Source organism: Stegodyphus dumicola, chromosome X1, assembly GCF_044657685.1.
Source record: "Stegodyphus dumicola isolate Sdum_Otavi_A_Nest chromosome X1, ASM4465768v1".
Classification (NCBI taxonomy): Eukaryota; Metazoa; Arthropoda; class Arachnida; order Araneae; family Eresidae; genus Stegodyphus; species Stegodyphus dumicola.
The window spans coordinates 47,608,480-47,631,619 of record NC_140780.1 but is presented as its reverse complement, the minus strand read 5'-3'; the positions used below and the strand labels follow the sequence as shown (position 1 = coordinate 47,631,619).

General features: G+C 31.1%; 1 long non-coding RNA gene across 1 annotated transcript; it reads right to left on the bottom strand.

Moving 5' to 3' along the window:
• Positions 1 to 608: 608 nt before the first annotated feature.
• Positions 609 to 19,689, bottom strand: LOC146993139 (uncharacterized). The gene is made up of 3 exons (XR_015038794.1): positions 19,508 to 19,689; positions 5,456 to 11,803; positions 609 to 1,432 (listed from the first exon to the last, which is right to left on the bottom strand). It is a non-coding gene; the product is annotated as an uncharacterized LOC146993139 (long non-coding RNA).
• Positions 19,690 to 23,140: the final 3,451 nt, after the last annotated feature.

Below are 23,140 nucleotides of genomic sequence, written 5' to 3'. Positions count from 1 at the left end.
ATTTAGGTTCTAATTGTGATTAGTTTCTTCAGATTTTATATCCGAAATTGTGCTTCAATTAAAAAAAAGATTTCAGCATGTTTATCGATTCAGAAACGAGGAATATTACTGCTTAACTTGTTTAGTTCAGGCGATACATTTGCTAAACCTTCATTTCATCTGTTTTCGGCATCTTTTGTGTTCACTGGGTCACCAATTTAATGATGACACAAAAAATAAAACAATTTTGATTACTAATGGAACAGTTTTATTACAATAAATATTTACAATTATTTTCTCTTTCCGAGGACTTTAACATATTTTAAATCCATCCATCAACTTACATTCTAAAAAACAATGTTGCTGTTCTTTTTTTTTAGGAAAACTTTCACCATAGCAATCGTTTGAAATTAAAATTGGGGTAATGATATTTTCGTTTAGTTAAATTTCAAAAACTATTTTTTAAACGAGCGTAAATTTTAATTTATTGTTTTTAATATTACTGTTAGGTAAAATTATTAATACTTATATATTTTTAGAATTCTTAATACGTTTTTACTCCTACATATTGATGGGCAGAGGAGTTGACGACACATCATTAAATGTAGGAAGCTCCAACGTATTTCTAAGCTGTGACTGGTTTAAAATCAGGTATATGGAAACTATATTTGGCGACAATATCACCAATGGGAAAAATTAAAGACGTCTTGTTTTGCAGCTTTTAAATCTTTTTGTATATTGTGCCTTAGTTTGCCGATTGTAATTGAAACTGAAGTGTACTTGATTAATTATATTTTTGGTAGAATCCTGAATTTATTTTTTTATATGCGCATATAATATTACTTTATGTTTGCGCTTATTATGTACATTGACTGAAACGTTCATAAATCTTTGTTTCTATACCGTAAATAATATACCTATATTTATGATATTACTGATTTAAATTCATATTCAAAATGTTTTAAAATTACTGTAACAATAGTGCAAGCTTAGTATTTCGTTTCTTAGTTGCTGAAATTTATTAATATTACTTTTTCTTTTGTTCCTTGTTTAATTCAAAAACATGTCGTTAATTTGTACAGAACCGTATTTATGATACGAGCGTATGTCATTTTTATTTTGCTTTGATTTGTGTGTTTCAAGCATATTGCATTTCATTACAAACACCAAATCTGTGTTAAATAAATATGTTGTAAACATACAGAAAGTTCACTTTTTTTATTAAACATATTTATTATTTGTGCTACTGTGTCACATTGTAGTTCTTGTTACAAAATTTCAAACTTTATTTCATCTTTATTATATGGAAATTAGGCAAAATAATATGATGTAGTGGTTCTTTATGTTCACAGTAGCAATATTACATTTGTTACTCAATTTTTCATTCATATTATTTATTACTGAATTATTTATTCATTCGGCTAAGAAACAGTCACAGAAAAACTTTGAGCACCTAGAAGGGACAAAAATTAATTATGTTAAATAATTATTTATTGTTTCAAATCATTCTTTATCGGCTAGTGCTATGCATATTATATACTGACAGGTTAATATATATTACTACCAAAGTCCATTTATCCACACATAAGACAAATAGCGGCACAAGTAAGCCTCATTTATATTTATGATTCAGAAAAGGCCACTAGGCTGCTCTCACTTATTTCTAATTAATATCTACACATGCCTTTTCCAGAAAAAAATGAAATAGTGTAACAGCAAGGCATGAATTTGCTGCAACATATTAATGATAGAGTTCAGAATCAAGATAATTTAAAACAAATGTAAGAGAAGAACAGAGATTTTAAAAGTAATTAAAATTCAACCCTCATATTATAATTTTTGAAATGCAGATAAAACTCCAAATTACCAGAGTACATCAGACACTAAAGTACACCAGATCATCACTCAAAATACAATTGTTCTACATCAATCTTAACACACGAGTCTTTCCTTCTTCCTACTACAAAACTGATTAAGCACCAGATCTCCTTTTGTAGGAGATGTGTGTGTGTGAAACTCCATATTGCTGAGAATGAAAATACTTTCCATTCAATATATGACAACAGGCATGTGATCTCAGGTAGACCATACTAAGGCTAGTGCAGCCATACCAGGTAGCAAAGTTTTTAGAATTCAGTAGCGTATTCAAGACTATGTTTTATTAGTATGTTTTCATTTGAGATAGCTTACAACTATTAAGAGAAAAAAATAACATCTTCCTAGACAGCAGATAAGAATTTTACCAGGTTATTTTACTAAAACAAAATTCTACTGAAATGTGAATTGAAATCAACTCGTGTCTAAATTAGACTGATGTATAAGGTTACTTTATTAAGAAAAAAAAGGAAGAGAAATCTGGCATACATATAATAAGTACGCAGAAGCACACTGGAATATCTGCTACACTAATATTGTTTGGTTATGTTTAAGTTCTATGTATCCATTCCTTCTAGGATTGAAATATTTGATTATGACAAAGCACTATTAAGTCTATTAATGGGAAGCAATACAAACTGCTTTTATAGAAAACTTTCTAAGGAAAACTGGTCCATGTTTATATGACATAAGGGGAGAGAAACCACAAAAATCTTATGTAACCAGCCTGTATAATAACTGGAAATATTTTGTTTATTGTTATCATAACAATTCTATGAATGTTAATAACATGAATATGGTTATGCAAAAATGTTATTTTTTTAATGTTAATGAAACAACCAGTGTTCAATGACTTTAATTACGCTGGCACTGAAAGAGCACTGAGTACTTTAACAGACTTCTGCAAAAGAATAATTTGTATTTCAGTTAATCTCCTTTTGAACCACTTTAACTTCCACTAGAACCAAAACAAGTTAACATGATAGAGGAAGCATTTGACTGAAAATTTATGCAGTCATTTGGTAAAGTATCTTTATATTCAGTAGCATTAGCACACCATGCAGGAATATCATCTTTTATTTTTACAATCTACAATACAAATTACAGTCTTTGTGCAATTCAGTTGCTTCTTAAGATGAGTATAAGTATTACATGTATATTAATAACATAACAATTTCAAATTTAGAAGGATTACAAAACATACCTAAGAAATATTTTTAGATTTATAAAACAAATACTGTTTAATACAATCGCACAAAATTTTGAAATTTATCGTTACATATATAAAGAAAGTATAGGGAAAATATTAAAATGAAAGAATCAACATGAACTTCATATTTAATTGCTTTTGCTGATTTTTATAAGTCTGAAAAAATGCTCCAATAGAAAAGACATTTTATCAAACGCTTTTATCCAGTATTTTTATTATAAGCACACAATTACAAGAAACTTAAGATATAGAAATAATATTTACACAATTAGATTTATTGTTACATAAAAAAGTCATATAATTATTGATGATTTTATTAAAAAAAAACTTTAAAAATCTGTTTGAACACTAAATTAAAATTTTCACACAAAAGTGCACACAAGTACAGCATTTGTTTTCCTCCCAAGTTTGCAAATTTTATTAAATATATTCAGTATTAAATGAAATATCAATTCAAAAATACACAAACTAAAACATTTTTTTTTTTTTCAATTTTCCAATTATATCTTAATAATTTCTTTACTTTTATTCATTAAAAATTGGCTTCTTTATTTTTTTGAATATGTGTGGTCTTCAGAAGAAACAACATAATCAGCAACTTCACTTGCAACATTTAAAATTTCACCCTTAATATGATCCATTTCATTCGCCAATGATTTAGAAATTTTATTTCTTCTAGTTTTGGGTTTCCGTTTTGTAGGGGAAAAAAAGATGTTTGGGTTTTTATGCTCAGATATTGACATGTTGGTGAAGGCAGTTTGTGAACTGACACATCTAGCTGAGAGTTTAAAAAAGTGCTTAAATCATTTAATATTCTTTTTGTTTTGACTATAGCATTATTTTGGGTCACAGGATCTAGTTGTCTTATTTGACTGCTAATCTTCTGAATTAATTCAACAGATTTATTAATCTGAGAACTAGGTGTGCTTTGAATAAGAGTATGGATTTTTGAACTGCTAGGTGAATAAATATTTGAAACAGTGTGTACAATAGTGGTGCTTCTAACTGACATTCTCTACTTGAAATTTTTAATTTGGTATCAAATTTAGCCCAACTACTCTGCCCAACTTTTATTTTTTGCACGACAAGGCATGTGTTTGCATATGACATTCCTAATTACAAAATCTAAGCAATTGCAACTTACATTGTGAATACAAATTTCACATGGTATGCATTGCATAGCTGTATCTGTGCCCATTTACTTTGTTTTAATATCGCTTCAAGATATGACCACTGCTGATACTGACAAATGCCCCACACTCATTTTCGTTGCATTGTTGAAAAATAGTGGAGAGCATACAGCCTGATGACCTAGTGGCCAAAAGGCTGGCATTTGATAAATAAAAATAAAGTTCTTAAAACTATTGCCTATTTTAATAATGCTTATAATTTTCAGCAAAATCATATGCAAATTTGAAAACATTTTAAATGCATTTTTAAACATTTCTTGAAAACCAATTTCTTGTATTATGAGTTAACATTCTTCTTGATGTCTTGTGTAATTCAAGTGTTAAGAATCACAATATTAAAATAATATCACTCCTAAATTTTTATAAAGAAATGTATAATTTTTATAAACTAATAATATGTTTTTAATTTTTAAAATTGATTTGCCAAATTGACAAAGACATCAAAGCTGTGTCTGCTAAATTGCTCTAGTATCGTATAACGTTGGTTGATTACAAACGTATACTAATAACATAGGTAACATTTTACATTTATAGTATAATTGCAAAAAAATCATATACTGCAAATACATACACAAAAATTACTTTGTGAATAATCTAAATTTATGCCAAAACAGTAGAATTCTTTTCTTACAGCTACTTCAATTTAATACAATTCTATCAATAATAGTAATAATAATATGTTAACGTATCACTAGAATTACAAGAAAAAAATCGGGCAATAGCCAACATCAGATGTAGGTAACTTTCCTGTTACATTACCTTGAGTCATCATTAATGTTTTCTGATGATATTAAACGACCTAAACAAGTGAAAGGATTTAAATAATTCCATTATTTGGCTAACACAAGTTTCACGATATACTTTTACGAAAGCTCAATTTTAATATGCTATGAAATCCTATCAGTTTTGTTTTCTGATATTTAAGAACTCAGTTAAAGTCCTTCAGTTAAATTAAAAACCAGATTATCGATACCAAAATAACTTTCATTAGCTCACAAAATTAACAATTCTGTATTAATACACTCTCCAAATCTCTTCTCATAACGATACCATTTCTCGGCCCAAGGCCCAAGGAGATGGCTTCTGGAAAACCTTTGCAAATAAATGCAATTACCTCTACAACTTCGTTAAGAAAAACTGAATAATTAAGAGACGAGCATAGCTAAAGTAAAGGAACGAGAATCGTTAGGAGTTTAAATACCAGAGATGAATAAGAAGTCCACGCAAGGGACGAAAACTTCCTTCAGCTTTCAACTTCACTTAAGGTACGGGTCAAAGACCTCCCGCCGCACCGATTTTGAAAGAGAACGGTATCAGTTAAGGCGAATTCCTACACGCTCTGAGTGAATGGAATCGAAATAGGTCGAAAGAGCATGGGACGGGAGAACAATTCCTCCAAGGCCAGTACGGCTGACACTACATCACTAAAGTCGCCCCTAGTCTAGTCTAGTCTGTACGGCTATTGCCGAAATGTCGCGCAGCTGCGCAACTTATCCTGCTCTTGAAGATGAGCCCGAAGGACGCATGACGTTGATCTTTCATGACAATTTTGAGAGGTCAAAGGTGGTTACAGGGGGCGACCGTGAGTCGCAAGGCCAATGAGTGGCGAGCGCATCGCGCGTCCATGAGTCGCCCTTATCTACAGACAGCATGGTTGCCACATGAAGCCACTTATCGCTGTTATTCCCTTAAGACGAGAGAAAATGAAAAGTAGTCCCCCCCTTGCAGAAGGCTTATATCATTTGGTTTTAAATAAATAAATATGTATATCCAATTTGCCCTTCATCGACTGCATTTCCTAATTTCAAATACGTATCTTACCTTTTCTTAAATAATTTTACACTTAAAACAATAGAACAGAAATTGATTTAACATACTTCAGATGGTGGTAATAAAATAAATGTTTAAGATCTGGCTGTTGCTGGTTTGTTTTTTGAATATATATTTCACTAAATATCCTCTACTAAATATTGTTAAACTAATATTGTACTAAATATTGTTATCCCCTTGCTAAATATTGATGCCTTAATAAAAAGGCAACAATAATGCATAATGTTGATTAAAACTAAAAATCCCTAATCCTAAATTTATTAATTATGTTTTATTTTTGCGATATCAGTTTTTAACAACATTTGCTATTTACACATATTTGTTTAGTAATTTTCCGGTTTTGATCTTGTTCACTGTAGGATTGAATTTCGTAACATATAATAAACCTGGAGTATGATTTGAATACTATTTTTGAGCAATATGAAAAGTACTATTTTTGAGCATATATTGGTATTTATTCAGTGCTAATTTTCAATATAGGCGCAAAAAGTTCCATACATTTAAGCTTTTTCAATTAGATTCCTATTTTTGACGAATATGTAATTGCATCTTTCTCAATAACAAAAAAGGAAAATTGCAAAAATTCAACAAACTTTACACTTGCTTGGAATTCAAAATTCTCAAGTTTCATTCTTATCATTTAATGTCTGTAACATCCCTTTTGTTTAATATGTACATATATAATTTTCTTGAAACTAGTAAATTTTTGTTCCTAAAAATAATTTAATTGTAACTTATCTAAGAATTTTTTAGCAAATGATAAATATGAAGTTGTATAATTGATATGCACTTACTGGAATTTTTTTTATCAGGATAATCAGCAGAAACTTTTAAAACATCTAAATAGATCAAATGCCCTGAATTTTTAGAATTGTAAGGAATAAGGAGTTTAGTGTTAAGGTAAGATTTAAAATTTTCAGAATAATTTTAGATCTTTATTAAGAAAGTAGCACAGCTAGGGTGCAAAACGCATTAAAAAAAAGACTTACTTTAATTTTTCTACCAGTACAATTATAACTAGAAATAATAGGAAATGACAACATCTATACTGAGAAAAAGGGGAGTAAATGTTTATTTAGGCAACTTCATGCTACTTACTTTATATTACAGTAAATCCCTTTGAGAAAAAATAAATTAGTACAAATGTATGAGGCCTTACAGCTGGGAAGAAATGAAAGTACTTTTTTATTCTAGTTTATTTTTTATAGAGGTATCAGATGCATTTTCCCTTGTATACGTACAACTATATTTCTAGAAATTTTATTTCTTTGACAGAATTAAACATAGAATAAAATGAAAATAATATATTAGTAAATATCTATAAAAATTAGTCATCTGGAATTGTATTTGACTACAAATTGTACATACTTCCTTCTTACAGTTTAAAATTAATGTAACAAACACGTCTGTTTCAATTAAAATAAGATTAGAAAATTTCAAGATATTGATTTTAAAATATAAACGAAAGTAATATTAATTGACAAAGTATTTTATCTTCAAAAATGAATATTTCTTTAGTTTATGATGAAAAAGCTTAGTATATTATACAACAGACCTTAGAGCTTTAGCACTTACTTTTCTATGATAATTGCAAATATTTCCCTTTTTTTGTGTGTATGCGTGCATGCATTTTGGAATAGGTGGCAAAGATTTCACAACACAAATAGAAAAAGCACTTTTTTATTCAACATACTACACATTCTGCAGAAAATATTCATTTAAAAAAGTGAATTACAAGTCTGAAAATATTAAGAAAAAATAGGTTAGTTTCACTCTCTTATTTTGTACCTTAAACACATAACATATTTCATTTCTGCTACATACATAAACGATTTTTTTAATGTTTTCAATTTCCGTTGCTTAGTTAAATTATTGCTTAAAAGATTATCATTTAACTTTTTGCAGTAATTATTTAGAAAAATATTTGTTGATGATTGTATGATATTTTTCAAAATAATCTGAGGGTTATGAAGTTTTGCACAGTCATTTAGTTCCAAAAAACGTTTTTCATGAAGCAAATTTAAAGTAATTTTACACACTGTATCTCGTGGATTAGCCGAAAATAAAAATTTTTGCTCATATTCGTCTGAAATGAGTTTCTTCACAACAATAAAATTACATATAACAGCATGTAAAATATCAGGATGGGGATACATTAGTCCTCTATCAAAAACCTTAATCCATGAGTGAATATTTTCATCATTTTCCAAAGCTAACTCCTTATCAATAGCAATACTGAATTTACATGCATCACATTTTAACTTTTTTAGGATACTGTAACAGCAATATCCAGCTATATATGTTAAAATAGGTATATCCAATTTTATCTCGTGTATGTCACTATCATCAGCTGTTATATCATCCATGAACGTTTGAACATCACTTTATGAACTTACTTTGATTCCTTTACTTTAGCTATGCTCGTCTCTTAATTATTCAGTTTTTCTTAACGAAGTTGTGGAGGTAATTGCATTTATTTGCAAGATACTCCAGAAGCCATCGCTTTGGGCCTTGGGCCGAGGGAGTGATGGGGTAGTGTAATTCATTCAACCTCTCAAATGAACAATTTCATCATCAGATTTCAGCTGCAAAATGCAAATAAGCTCTGTTGTTAATCATGGAAATTTTACGGCATCTGCAATTATTATGTTTGGTGGTTCGGCAGATGTAACTGAAAGTTCTAATCCAAATGTTTATTTCTTTTCACTTATAGTAAGTATGTTTCATACATCTGTATGAAACATACTCTTGAAGGAACTAATAGTTGTATGAAAGATATTAAAAGTAAGCATTTAAAAATTTGTGAGGTTTGTAAGATGTGTTATACTTCAAAGCAATCTTTTTGTAATCATAAGAGTAAATGTAAAGCTTCATCTGGTTCAGCAGAAATATCGGGTACTAAACAGTTTGATGTTGGAACAGTTAATAAATGTGTTAATGGTGATGAGGTTGAACTTTCTGGCAGAGTTATTGGTAGTTCTGAAGTAAAATATCCGAGAACATGTCAACTGTGTATGAAATCCTAAATTTCATTTGTAATGAATGTAACAAAAATTGCGAGATGTGGTAAGTTTTTTAATTATATAAAAATTTGTAATGCCGAAAATATTTAAGGTAAATATGTTCTATGTATCTTTCCTGATTGTCAGATGTCTTTTAGATTTATTACTCAATGTAATAAACATTTAGTTCATGCCCATAGCATAAATGTACCTTTACAAGAGCATACTTTTAAACAGTTATCAGTTGTGGTTAGAAAGAGAAAGACAAGCGCCTAGATATTGGGTTCTCATCTATCCCAGAGTTCCACACTCTCTTCGCTCGCAGTATATCATTTCCGGTTGTGGGGAGAGATCTCAAATGATAGAATAGCTAGTGAACGGAAATCCTCGTATTGCAATTTTCGTAGTCGAGTGTGTACAAGCTAATTTGATCAAACATGTCTGATCATTTTAAAACAAAACGGTCCTCAAACGATCACTTTAATAATAAGCCCTTTTGAGGACCAAGTGTTCAATCTGATGAAAAAAATCAAATTAATTCGGATATTTCTACGGATATGATTACATCAAACAAGTTTCCATGCGGATATGGGAAATCTTTTTTTTTCCAAATTTAATTTGAAGAGGCATGTAATAAAATGCCATCCAACGGATGAACACATATTGCAGTCTCTAAATTTAAAAGTATGTGAAACATCCAAGCTCAAAATATGTGACTCTAGTTGTAATGGTGATCCCATTTCAACTAAGAGACAATATAAATGTCCTTTGTGTAAAGGAGATTTTGAAAATGAGTTGATAAATGAACACTTTTTACAAGTTCATGATGTAAAACTTGAAACATCAGAATTAAAATTTGAATTCTAAGTTTTCTTGAATGGGAAGATGATTTAGAACATAAAACAAGGTCGAAATTTATAACACATGTATCTGAAAAACCAAATGCCACTGGTACAGTTACATATTTTAGATGTCACTGTTCAGGGCATTTTCATTCACAGAGTTCTGGAAAGCGATACATAAAGCTACTGGACAGTAAAAAAAATTAATGCCTATTGTCCTGCAAAAATAAAATTGGTCAAATCAAAACAAGAGGAATACTATGCATATTTCCAGGGAATACATGTAGGCCATGAAAATGATATGGGTCATCTTTTCCTTTCAAGTACGGATAGAACCTTTATTGCATCAAAAATAGCAGCTAAAGTACCATTTGATGCAATTTTGGATGAAATACGCGATTCCATATCTGATTCTGGCCTCGAACGATTGCATTTAATAACAAAAAAAGATCTGGAAAACATTGAACGAAGTTTTGATTTAGCTTCCAGTGCAGTAAAGCATAGTAATGACTATGCTTTACTGTGTTGACATGTGAGTGTTGACAAGTGGGTAAATGAAATGCTTAGTTCACAGAATCCATGCATGTTATATTATAAGGCACATGATGTAGTATCCCAACACATACATTCCTTAACGATGAAGATTTTATTTTCATCATAATAACAGATACACAAAGTGAAATGAGATTTATTAGGGATAAAATGTTTGATAGAATCATTACATCAAATATAAAGGACAATTGGCAAGTAAAATTAGAGTTGAGAAACAGACATAAAACCAGCTTAACACTGTCATCACAAATTATACAAAATGAGGTACTTTTCCGTTTCGCCGGCGCAAATCTCTCCAAGCAGACTTTGTTAGCGACAACATACAGTATAAACATAAAAAATGTTAACAAATGTTAGTTCTAAGAATTTTTTATTTTGAAGGCATAAACATTTTAATATGGTTTAAAATTTTGTAAAAAGCCAATAAAGAAAGACAATAAATTTGTAAAAAGACATTAATTTAAGAATTTACTATGCTATCATGGTTCAACATCCTGATTCGCCGGTTCGTATCACGTGACCCCCAAGTGATCTCATCTCACGTAAACTACGTTACAAAAATATAATTCTCTCAGTTATTATCCACATTAATTTCAAGTTAAATCTTAATTTGGAGTACAAGTTTAAATGCAAGAATTATTTCAATTCGTACGAATAGGTTACTGAGAAATTATGTAAAACCACAGTGCTTTACTTCGCTAGTGTATTCTCATTAGAATTGGTGAATTTAGCTCTTGATTTTGCCTTTCCTATATTTTCGCCTTCCGGTGAGCGGTGTGATTGCATCCTAATTAACTTAATTACCGCGAATGGTCTTAGGGCATAAAATTTAATTATCTTTGTAAATATTCTATAAATATATTTTATAAATGGATTTATGTAATTGTGTGCTAGTATTGAAAGAAACAATGAATCTGGTAAAAAATGGCTGCGATTTGTTTTGAAAATGAGGCGTAAAAGGTTACCAGCGAAGATATTCCGTTTGACATCAATTGTACCATTATTGGTACATCAATTGTACCTTTATCGTTTGCGTCGGTAAAACGGAAAAGTACCCAAAATGAAAATGGCTGGATTATTTCATCAGAAAACAATTTAGATTTGTATACCATACAAAAAGTGAGCAGTGAGTGTAACTATGAATTGGTGAGTGTTAACTATGAATTGAAGTGTACTGAATGTAATGTATGTATACACACATATATGTGCACATGTATAGATTCTTCATTTAAGTGGAATATGTGTAAGCATATTCATTATTTATGCCAGATGCAGAAAAACGGTCCAGCAGATACAGTTCATGATTCCTGTAATGATCCTTCACTGAAAATAGACGACACAAATGATATAATAGTAAATGAATTAATGCAAAGTACATCACAAACTTTGACATTAGCAGAAAGAAAAATGGCACAACTGAAATTTATAAGCTTAATAAACTCAATAACAACACCTAATGAAGTAACTAAAATGGAGAAAATTTAAAAATCTGCTGAATCTGCAATAAATACGAGCATACCACACTTTGAACCTACAAATGTAAACATACCAGCTAATAAAAAAATTGTACAGCAAAGATCTTTTAAACAAACAAAAAGAAGAAAAATAATGAAAAATTCAATTCAGACATCAGTACAAAATTTTCCTCTTAAAGTTATGATAAATAACAAGACAAATATTCAGGGGCAAAATTCTTCTTAAAATTTTCATTGCTTAAAAATTACTTTATATTGAAAATTCCTTTGATGACCTAAGTCTGAGTATAATTAATTTATATTAATTTTACTATTACTTTACATGTACAGGACTCTGGTATTTTTTCCTCTTTGTAGAACTTGTATTCAGTAAATTTCCAGTTATATACATTTTAAACAATTTTAGAGATTTTAAGTGTTCTCACTCTGTGGGTAACTGTTTACACGATATGAATGAATTAACTACACAAACATTAAGGAAATGGAAAAAAATTCTGTGCCACCATTTGACACTTTTTCTGGCAGTCTGATATAGACTTTTTAAGTGGTCAAATTAATCAACATATCTCATATGATTATTATAGTTTGTGATACCTTAGAAATAACCATAAAGTAAACCTACCAAAAAAAATTCAGAAAATTAAACCGAAAGTATTAAAATCACAGTTGAAACAATGTTCGGAAAACATTTTCAATAGTCCTGTCACCTAGTAGCAGTATTTCCTACATGCGTGGTGGGACAAATTTGTCCCACCTTTTCATTTCTACCATTTTTAATTAATATATATATGAATTCAAATAATACTTTTTATCTGCAAGATAAAAAATATTCATTCTAATACCAAAAGTTGTCCAAATGATTTAAATTGCATAAGAAATTAAAACAAAAAATGCTTCAAAATTAGACCTGCAAAGAATTTTTTCTTACATGATTTCTATGAATTACTAGTGCCACCATCTGTTATATATTTAGGAAACTGAAAGGTATTGTATGTATTTTAAACAGAATTTTGCAGCTCTGATCTTGGAGATAAAAATTGATAAAAAAGGCGTCCCGCCACCCATCAAGGGGTTAAAGGCTTTATGAATCTCTTTTTTTTTATCTTCTTATTTTAAAATTTTGATTCCAATGCTGTGTCCAAAAAAAATCAAACAGTAGCAAAAAAAAAAAAAAAAAAAGCAGTATGTGTGTCTTGTAGAAAAAAAGAAAAATATAAAAAGAAATAGGTGGCGCTAGACACAAAAGTACTCAAATAAACATCTCTCTCCAAAGTTGGCAACAAATTTATAATTTTTGATGGTGGTGGGGTGTGATAATTAGAAATTACTTAAAAAAGTAAAGAGATGAAATGCTCCTTTTCAGGAAGGTTATTGTTGATCAACTTAGTAGCATGAATGCCAGAGTGATGATTAGGAGTATGACTAGGACTAGTGATGATCTAAGAGTGATGACTAGGACTAGTGATGATCTAAAAAAATTAGTTCTGTCAAAATTTCTTCTCTCAGTTTCATTTGTTCCTTTGCTTTGCCTTATGTGCTATACTGCCATGCTTAAGAAAAAGCTTTCAATGATAGGGAAAATGAACAATTTTGCCAACAAATTTGGAATGGACACTTTTATCGATACATAAGCACCAGAAAAACCACTTAGTGCTCAAAAATTTTATTTTGTAGCATAGCACAAACATACAATTAAGAGGAAGTGTAATGCCAATGAAACAACAAAACATTTACTAGTGTTTACAGCTGCATGTCATGTCATAAGTAGTTCATGAATGATTTGAATTGAATGACATTTTGGAAAGTTAAAAGTCCATCTGCGAAAAGATATTTTAAAAGTGATAAATTCCCTATAAATCTATTTTAAGAAGGACATATTTACATACTGCTTACATTGGTGCAGTTTAAGATATCCAAGGTGTGATTTTGGACAGCAATTCATTTTCATGAATGAATGCTGCGGTAAAATTCATATGTAACATTGCAACTAAAACCTTACACCCTAGGATATCGAATATATTCCTCCTGATAGCAGATGTAGAAAGAAACCAACAGTTTCAGTATATCTCAAGTTTCATCAATAGAATTTATTTCGTCTTAATAGAAGTAAACATGACTATGCCATTCTTTTCCTGAATGATGCAGATATATGAAAAAGGTGAGGCATTTACAGAGTTGTTTCTCAAAATAATGCATCTAAAATCCTTCCTGTACACCTTGCCGAAAAGGTTCACGAATTGTTCACAGACAATTGCAAACTTATTTCTAATGTAAAAAGGATGTTTTTAGAATTACCTACTAGAGCGAAAGTCTTTAGAGAGATTGCAGTTGATATATTATTGCCTTTAAATCCAGTTTTGAAAAAGTGAGGAATATGGTAGAGGGAGCTTGCTATTTTGCCGATCAGTAGCGGTTTTATGAGGTGGAGGTAGGGTGATTGCACAGAATTCCAAATACTGAAGTTTTTGTTTTTACATTTCTTTGTGAAATTTTTTGCAAAATGTTCTATCTTTATTCAGTTATTTCTGGTTTCAGTGAAGGGTGATTAACAGATTTTTACTTTCTATATGTTTTCGTGGGCAGAAAATACAGTAAGGTACAGTGGCGTAGTGAGCATAACTGGCGCCCGGGGCAAAATACCTTTTTGGCACCCCCTAAAACACTTACAGTAATATAATAGTAGGGGAAAAGGAGAGTTCTGAGCCAGGGAGCGGGAGTTGAGGGAGCTCCCGAGAAGGAAGGCTGAATCGTGGAAGGGAGGCTTATCTGAAAATGGAGACAGGGAGCCTTATCAGGAAGTGGATGGGAGATAAGGATAATTGCTACGTCACAGAAAAAGGATGTGTGCTTAGATTATTTTCTTTTTTAATTTGGTGATTTAGGCATTTAGTAGTTACATGATAATTTGTAAACTTGCTTATTTATATTGAGTTCTTAAAAACGTATATCAAGTAGGTGTTTTAAGTGACTGATACAGTTATTTTCTAGAAACAGATATTAAAATTAAATGTTTCCTTCACAGTCTTTGGAAAATAATTATTTCCTTACTTGTATTTATCCTATGACTGAATATCTGCAAAATTGCTACATGTCATCACAATTTAATAAGAGATTATATTTTACTGATTTTTCGGAGGTGATTTCCCTTCGTTAATAAATTTTTAGCCTTTGTGTTTTTCATCGTATTCCAACTGTTTTACTACGTATATGATGATTATCTCCTAGTTACCCTGAACGAGGATTATTTTCGAATTTAATGATTGAATGATCCTATACACTCAGAATTTTACCTTATTCCTTAAATCTTCTGTTCATATTATCACATATACTTTCCGTAAGCTTCATTACATTACTCATTTTTATTCTTAAATTCATTTTACCCAGAGATTTTTCAGACTTGTTAGGCAATACTTTTAAACTATTTGTTATATTTTACGAGTGTAATTACTAAAACACGCATTTTTATATGTTATATTATTTCATGTTAGATGTAATTTTTAACTTTTTTTGTTCTTTCCAACGTTAGCGATCTTCAACATATTCTGTATTTTAACTTATTTCATACATTTTCTAATCATATAGATGACTTGTATTTAATTTTAGATGTAACATTTCTAGCTAGTTTTGTACATTTTAACCTTCACACTGTTTCATATACTCTAATTTTTAACCAGTTTATATTTTCACACTATATACATGACTTTTGCTTGATTTCTCTCATTCATTTTAACCTTCAAAATTTCCAATATAGTCCTAATTTTAACATAATTCCTACATTTTCACATCATATACTTGACTTTTATTTAATTTTAGGTGTAAATTTTAATTTCTTTTCTATTTTTTTAACGTTTTTAGTTTCCAGCATACTCTGAGTTTTAACTAATTTGCTATATTTTCACACTACGTACATGACTTTTACTTGATTTCTCTTATGCATTTTAACCTTCATAATTTCCAATATAGTCCTAATTTTAACATAATTGCTATATTTTCACATCATATACCTGACTTATTTAATTTTAGGTGTAAATTTTAACTCCTTGTCTATATTTTAACGTTTTTAGTTTTCAACATACTCTGAATTTTAACTAATTTGTTATATTTTCACATGACTTTCATTTAATTTGTAACGACTTTCATACGTTTCAATCTTCCTAATTTTAAACAGGCTCTTAATTTTAACTTAATTCCTCTATTTCCTTACCATGTATATGAGCTTTATTTAATTTTAGATGTTATTTTTAACTTGTTTCGTACATTCTGAACCTTCGTAATTTTGAATTTTAAACTTTAATTTTAAACATTTTACTTTAATTTTAAACTTGTTTATCACATTTTTCTACTATATACCTGACTTATTTAATTTTAGATGTAAAATTTAACTCCTTTTCTATTTTTTATCGTTTTTAGTTTCCAGCATGCTAAGAATTTTAACTAATTTTTTATATTTTCACATGACTTTCATTTAATTTGTAACGACTTTCGTACGTTTTAACCTTCCTAATTTCAAACAGGCTCTTAAATTTAGCTTAATTCCTCTATTTTCTTACCATGTATATGAGCTTTATTTCATTTTAGATATTATTTTTAACTTGATTTGTACATTTTATACCTTCGTAATTTTTAAAGTACTCTAATTTTGAACTTGTTTATTACATTTTCCTACCATACGCATGAACTTTAGTTAATTTTAGATGTCATTTTTATACTTTTCTGACAATGGGTTTCTTTCTAGTTTCCAACATACTCTAAAGTTTAACTGTTTTATAATTTTTGATTGTAATTGCGCTTGTGATTTTACTATTTCAGCTAAATTAACACGCTTAAATTTCTTAAACATAGAGATAGATTTCAATTAAACATTTAATTTTACAACCTTTAACTGTTCTTCATATCCCGTTCGTTGAATAGCCCTTACTTAGTACATAGTTTATAGTACTATTTTAATTCAGCAATTCTACAATTTATCATTCTGTAGTACGTTTGCCATTACTTATCCTACTATTTTATTTCATTGTTAACTTCATTCGCATTTTCAAAATTTAACATTTCCTACGTATTCTGGTATTTCCTTTTAATTCTTAATACTCTCTATATCTGAATATGTGTTTTTAAGCTCTTCAGTGTTACCAATGTTCAGTTTAGAATCTTGATTCTCATTAAGCTAGTTTGATGGATTCCGAATTTTTAGAATAAAATCTCAACTTTCATCCATAATTTTAGACCTATATTCATTCTTTCATGTACTCATACAAAATTCTTTCTTATTATTTTGAACGCTCAGTACCTTTTAATTCAGTAATTTGTACTAATTGAATGCATTCTACATCACTTTAAATGTCTCGACTATGTAAATTTTCACTTTATTACCTTTCCCTACACTAAGTACGGATATTTCTACCTTCACGAACGAATTTCATGTGAAATGGACGAACTTTGACGTTACATGTATAAAAGAAATTTCTAAGATAAACATTTACAGTATTGAATAAGAGATGAATGACCATTGATTTTACCCATTGGTTACCATTTCATATCTTGAAAGTTTGTTTTATTTATATGCATTAATTTCTAACGCATAATGTTAACACATTTTCTTAACTTAGTCCAGTTCCAATTTAATTCACTAGACAATTTCATACATACTCTATTTTTTAATTTCTTAGAATAAAATATTCTTTTCGCAAATGTCAGTTTGCATTAATTTATTTACCAATTTATTTTCTTATGAACGAAATCTTGTGAGGTACTTTACACAACATATATCACTACCAATATACCTATATTTACAGAAGGAACCACAGAGAGAAAGAGTAAGAGATATTTTACCCAAATCTCCACTATAATTTCGAATATTTTAACCTTCTTCATCACAAATACAGGAATTTCTTCGTACAATACTCATCATATCAGTTAAATATTCCTTACTAATACACATTTAATGAGGAATATCCCCTTTTCAATACAAAATTACACTCAAATAAGTGTTACGTTTTCTTATAATTGTAGATATATGTTTGCATTATAGGAAATTTCTATACATTTTTTAGAACTGTAATTTGCTAAATATTACCTTTTTCTGAGCGAAAAACTCCAAAGACCATCTAAATCATTCACCTTTTCCTGCAGTATTCCCACAGTACACAATAACTATCTTAGAACTATTTTCTTAATATTAAGAACTAAATATGAAATAAACATTTTTCACTGTAGAATATTTAAGGTTTTACCCAAATCAAGATATAATCTTTACTGAATTTAAGTTATTTACCCAGAATTCCCAACAAATGTTTAGAAAATGTGCGATAGAAAGCAATATATTTACCTAAAAATGAGTCTTAATACATTTTTATTGGTTCCAGATTTACTATCAGTGGGAAAAACCTGAAGTTCATTTTATATACCCTCGTCAGTATACACAGAAAAGTCATGAACCTTTCTGTAGTACAATTAGCTCATTACATACATTTAATATTAATCTAAATAATTTTAATTAACTTTCAACTAGGATTTTTAAAAGAAAAGAATATTTATGCGATACATTATTAAATTACTCCCAAGCGTTGTTAAGGAAAATGCAATTAAATATTCACGTACGCACTAAGAAAATTCCACTCGTTAGGAACAGTAAAACCTTACCAATACTTAAATGAAATGTAAAATCGTGTAATGCATTACTATAAAACCTGAGTAACAAATCATTTCTTATAAGCAGTATACGGTTAAAAAGAATTTTCTTATAACTTATCAACTTTTAAGAAGTAAGAGTAAGGTAATGAACCAACTTTTTAGAAATGCTCCTTTATTTTCTAAATCTACCCTTTTGTAGTAATAAGAAAATTCAGTGATACCCCTATTTTATTTTTATGTAGCATGTGCATTTCTCCTAACAGATGAAAATCCAGATATCTCACTTTTCCAAAGATTTAGCTTTAGACTTACTTTCATAGGAAAAGGAAAATAATTTTACTTAAAAAACAGGATATCTTCTACTAAAAGACCTTGAAAAAATCGCGATCACATCTGTATGTAGCACTCAGTGATTTAGTTTCAAACCAAATTTTGATATTGTTTAATCCTGCAAGCAACAATTTTCACCTTCGAGTTAAATTTTATACGACTGCAACAGATTTTTCAATGACTTTCATACTCACAGTGTGTAAAAAGACTTCTAGTTTTGACTATTTTAATTTATAATACTCAGAAATACACTTATTATTTTCAGAAAACGCCCTTTCAGAATCATATTTTACCACTCTGAAACTTTTGAATAACACTTTCCACCATAATGACAACCAGATACTTCATTATTTTTTACAAAAACAGGAAATTTTTTTTCTAATTCCTCTTCTAGAGATACTAATAAATTCTGCTATAGAAAGAAGATTCAATTCCTATTGTAACTCTATACACTATTTGCAAAGAGAAAATACACTCTAGATGATAACATAGCATCATATCACCCATATATTTTTAAAAATTTAGAACAATTTCAGTAAGGCAAATTATCTACAGAGTTTTCAAACACGAATATATTTCTGAAAGAAACTACCTTGTAAGGATCTCAAGTTTTACTAACGTTATTTTTATTTTAAATCTTTACTATCACTTCTGATTTTCTACTTCCGGCCAGAATTATAAGCGTTAAAGTATTTATGCAAAATTTGTCTGGCGAACGCCAAGTATTTAAGTTGTGGCATTTTGCCAAGCGAGAGAGAGGAAGCAGTGAGTCGAAGCAGGCCGCTTACCTTAGAAGTTTTACGCAGTTGCTGGTTGCCTTCCAGGCCAGAGGTTTTAATCCTCTTGATAAATTTTAAACGTATTGTAGTGTTCACAGTTCTCTGTACTACATACGTCTTCCTGTTAATATAAGGCCAATCTTCCACGTTTATTATTTTAAAGTTAAATTAGAGTTTAGTTCTATTTTTATATTTTTACGTTAGACCCCAAGTAGAGGGTCTGTGTATTCCGAAGTACGGAAGTTATTGTAAATAGAGAAAAATAAAGGGTTTTGTATGCCCTTCTTGTGTATCCTGTCTACTTCCCACATTATTGAACATAGCTTTAGTAAGCTCTCTGTTCCGAGTCAGGTCCTTGCATGTTCCCGAAGAAGGTAAGGCGGAACATTGATCCTGATAGTGGCACCCAACGAAGAAGAATAACCATGGCCGAGTTTCAAGAAGAACCTGTGCTGCCTGCAGAAGCGGCTCAGAATCCAGAAATGCCAGCTGCCGCCCTGGAAGGATTTGGTTACATCGTCCAGACCATGCGCGCTTCGATGAAACCAGAAGCAACATTTAATGGAAACTCACCGGTAACCAGTTTTTTGGAAAAATTGGATGACCACTTCATGCTCTACCCCGTGCACGAATTTCAAAAAGTTACCTTAGCTACCAGCGCTTTGAGGGGCCAAGCGCTTAACTGGTTCAAATGTATAGGCAGAAGTCTCTTGGGTCAAGCAGGAAGTCCCACCTATACTTACGAGAATTTCAAGACTGCCCTAGTAAAAGCCTTCCCTGTCGTAAGGGATCGTGCGAAATTAGAAACGGAACTTTTCAGCATATATCAACAAAGAATCGAAAACCTCTCAAGCTTTATTTTAAGAAAAATTCACGTCTTCAAACTCTTGTATGGAAACCGTCCGGATTCTGAGATAATTCAAGTGATTTTGCCGAGGTTACTGCCCCAAGTGCAAGACTTTATTGAATTAAGAAATCCGACTACACTGGAAAAGTTATTTGAGCTAGCAATCCAGTTTGAAAGTAGAAGAACGGCGGACGTTGAAAGAAGACGCCAATATCAACAGCGAAACCAATTTGGTGCGCCAAGACTACAGCAAACTCAAGCACACGGCTGCGGAAACAAAGCGAATCAGTGGGCAAGGAAACCCGAGCATTCAAAAACAGCCGGCGAACGTCGACAGTTCAATAGCAATCCAGGAAAAAAAGTCTCAAGGCCAGTGGAAAAAGAAGGAAAGCACGGAAAAGAAAAATAATTTAAACTAAAACGGATTTCTGCTGACGAGAGGGTGCGGAAATCCGAAGGCCACGAAAACCCCTCTTCCTTCAAGTTAAATACGGTAATGGTGAGAAATTTGACTCTTCCGAAGATTGAAGTGTTGGTGAATAATATCCCAGCCACCGCACTCCTGGATACAGGCGCGCAGTGTTCCTGTGTGGCAGAAGAATTTTTTAGGAAGTATTTTCGCAAATACCGCATATATAATTCGGATAATACGACAGTGTTAGCGGCGCAAGGAGAAAAATGTAAGTGTATAGGTAAAGTACCACTGTATATCCGTATCAAGGACGAACAAGTAAAGGTGATGTTTTTTATAGTAAAGAATCTGCAAGCACATATAATCTTAGGAATAGATTTTCTTTCAGAAGCACAAGCAACGCTGGATTTTAATGAAGCGTCCATTAAGCTGACAATGAAACCAGTTCGTGCAGAAAAGGCTGAACCGCCGATGTTAAATCTTGACCACCTGCCTAATGACGAGCAAGGAAGAATCCGACTAGTGGTAAGTGAATTTGCTTCGTTATTTAGTGATATTCCAGGATTTACTCAGGTTACTAACCATAGTATTGACACCGGAGATTCAATGCCAGTTCGCCACAAAGCATACAAGTATGATAAGAATAAGGAAAAAATTATAGAATGGCATATCACCGATATGCTACGTAAAAAGATCATAACGCCCATCTCAAGTAGTTATGCTAGCCCGGTGGTTTTATGTAAGAAAAATAATGACTATCCTTTGACACATCCAAAAAGGTGGAGATTCGCGATTGATTACCGCAAATTAAACTCCATAACTAAATATCCGGTATATCCGTTACCTATTATTGAAGAAATTCTAAGGAACATAACATCCACCAAATATATGACAACTTTAGCCTTAACGACTGGTTATTTTCAAATAGGGGTTAGGCCTGAGGACGTGCCTAAGACTGCTTTTATAACCAAGTCTGGCACTTATGCATTTTTGCGTATGCCGTTTGGCCTTTCAGGGGCCCCGGCAACATTTCAGCGATGTATGGACATTGTGTTAAGACCTGTTCTTGGAAAGTCCACATTTATCTATTTAGACGATATCATTATTACTAGTGATAATCTCGACCAACATGTACAGGATTTAAGACAGGTGTTTTCTTTATTAAATGAGGCCGGTCTAAGAGTTAATGTCGAAAAGTGCAAATTTGCAGCCCCTGAATTAAAATATTTAGGTTACAAGATATCTCAGAAAGGAATAGAGACAGACGAATTAAAAATAATTGCTGTACAAAAGTATCCGACTCCAAACACGGCAAAGAAGCTCTCTTCTTTTCTAGGACTTTGTTCATATTATAGGTCCTTTATAAAAGATTTTGCAGCTATCGCTGAGCCATTGTTAAAATTAAAAAGGAAAAAGGCAAGATTCTCGTGGACGGCCGAAGCCAATAGTGCTTTCGAAAAATTAAAACAAGCATTAACGCAAGCCCCTGTGTTGAAATTTCCTGAAAAGGATGAAAATTTAGAAATTTCAGCGGATGCTTCGGATTATGCGGTAGGAGCGGTACTTTCGCAAAATCAGAAGCCCGTGGCATTTTTTAGCCGAACTTTAAATCAAACACAAAGAAACTATTCCGCGACGAGAGAGAGGCACTTGCAGTTCTGTTAGCAGTGCAAAAGTTCCGAGTCTATTTTGGAAAGGCGCCAATAACAGTGTACTCTGATCATGCGGCGGTAACTAGATTGTACTCAGGGAAAAACTTATCCCCAAGGTTAATAAGATGGGCACTCAAGCTACAAGAATATAATCTGGTAATCAAACATACCCCCGGAAAGCAAAATATCGTAGCAGATGCCCTATCAAGAATTAAAATAGATGAACAAGGTAATACTGTAAAGGTGGCAATGCTCACAGCATGTACAGTAAATTCCCGAGAAACTGTAATAACCGAACTGGGTAAGGATCCTGAGTTTGGAAGCATTTATGAGAATTTAAAGGATCCTGAAAATTTTAGCCACCAAGATATTGTGGCGATAAGAAATAGGGCGGCCCATTACGAACTAATAGATGGTCTATTATTCTATACAAAAACTACGAATTCCAACAACGAATTTCGACCTGTTATCCCAGCTAGTCTTAGATTAAATATCCTGCAGGAGCTCCATGACAGCCCTTTAGCTTCTCATGCTG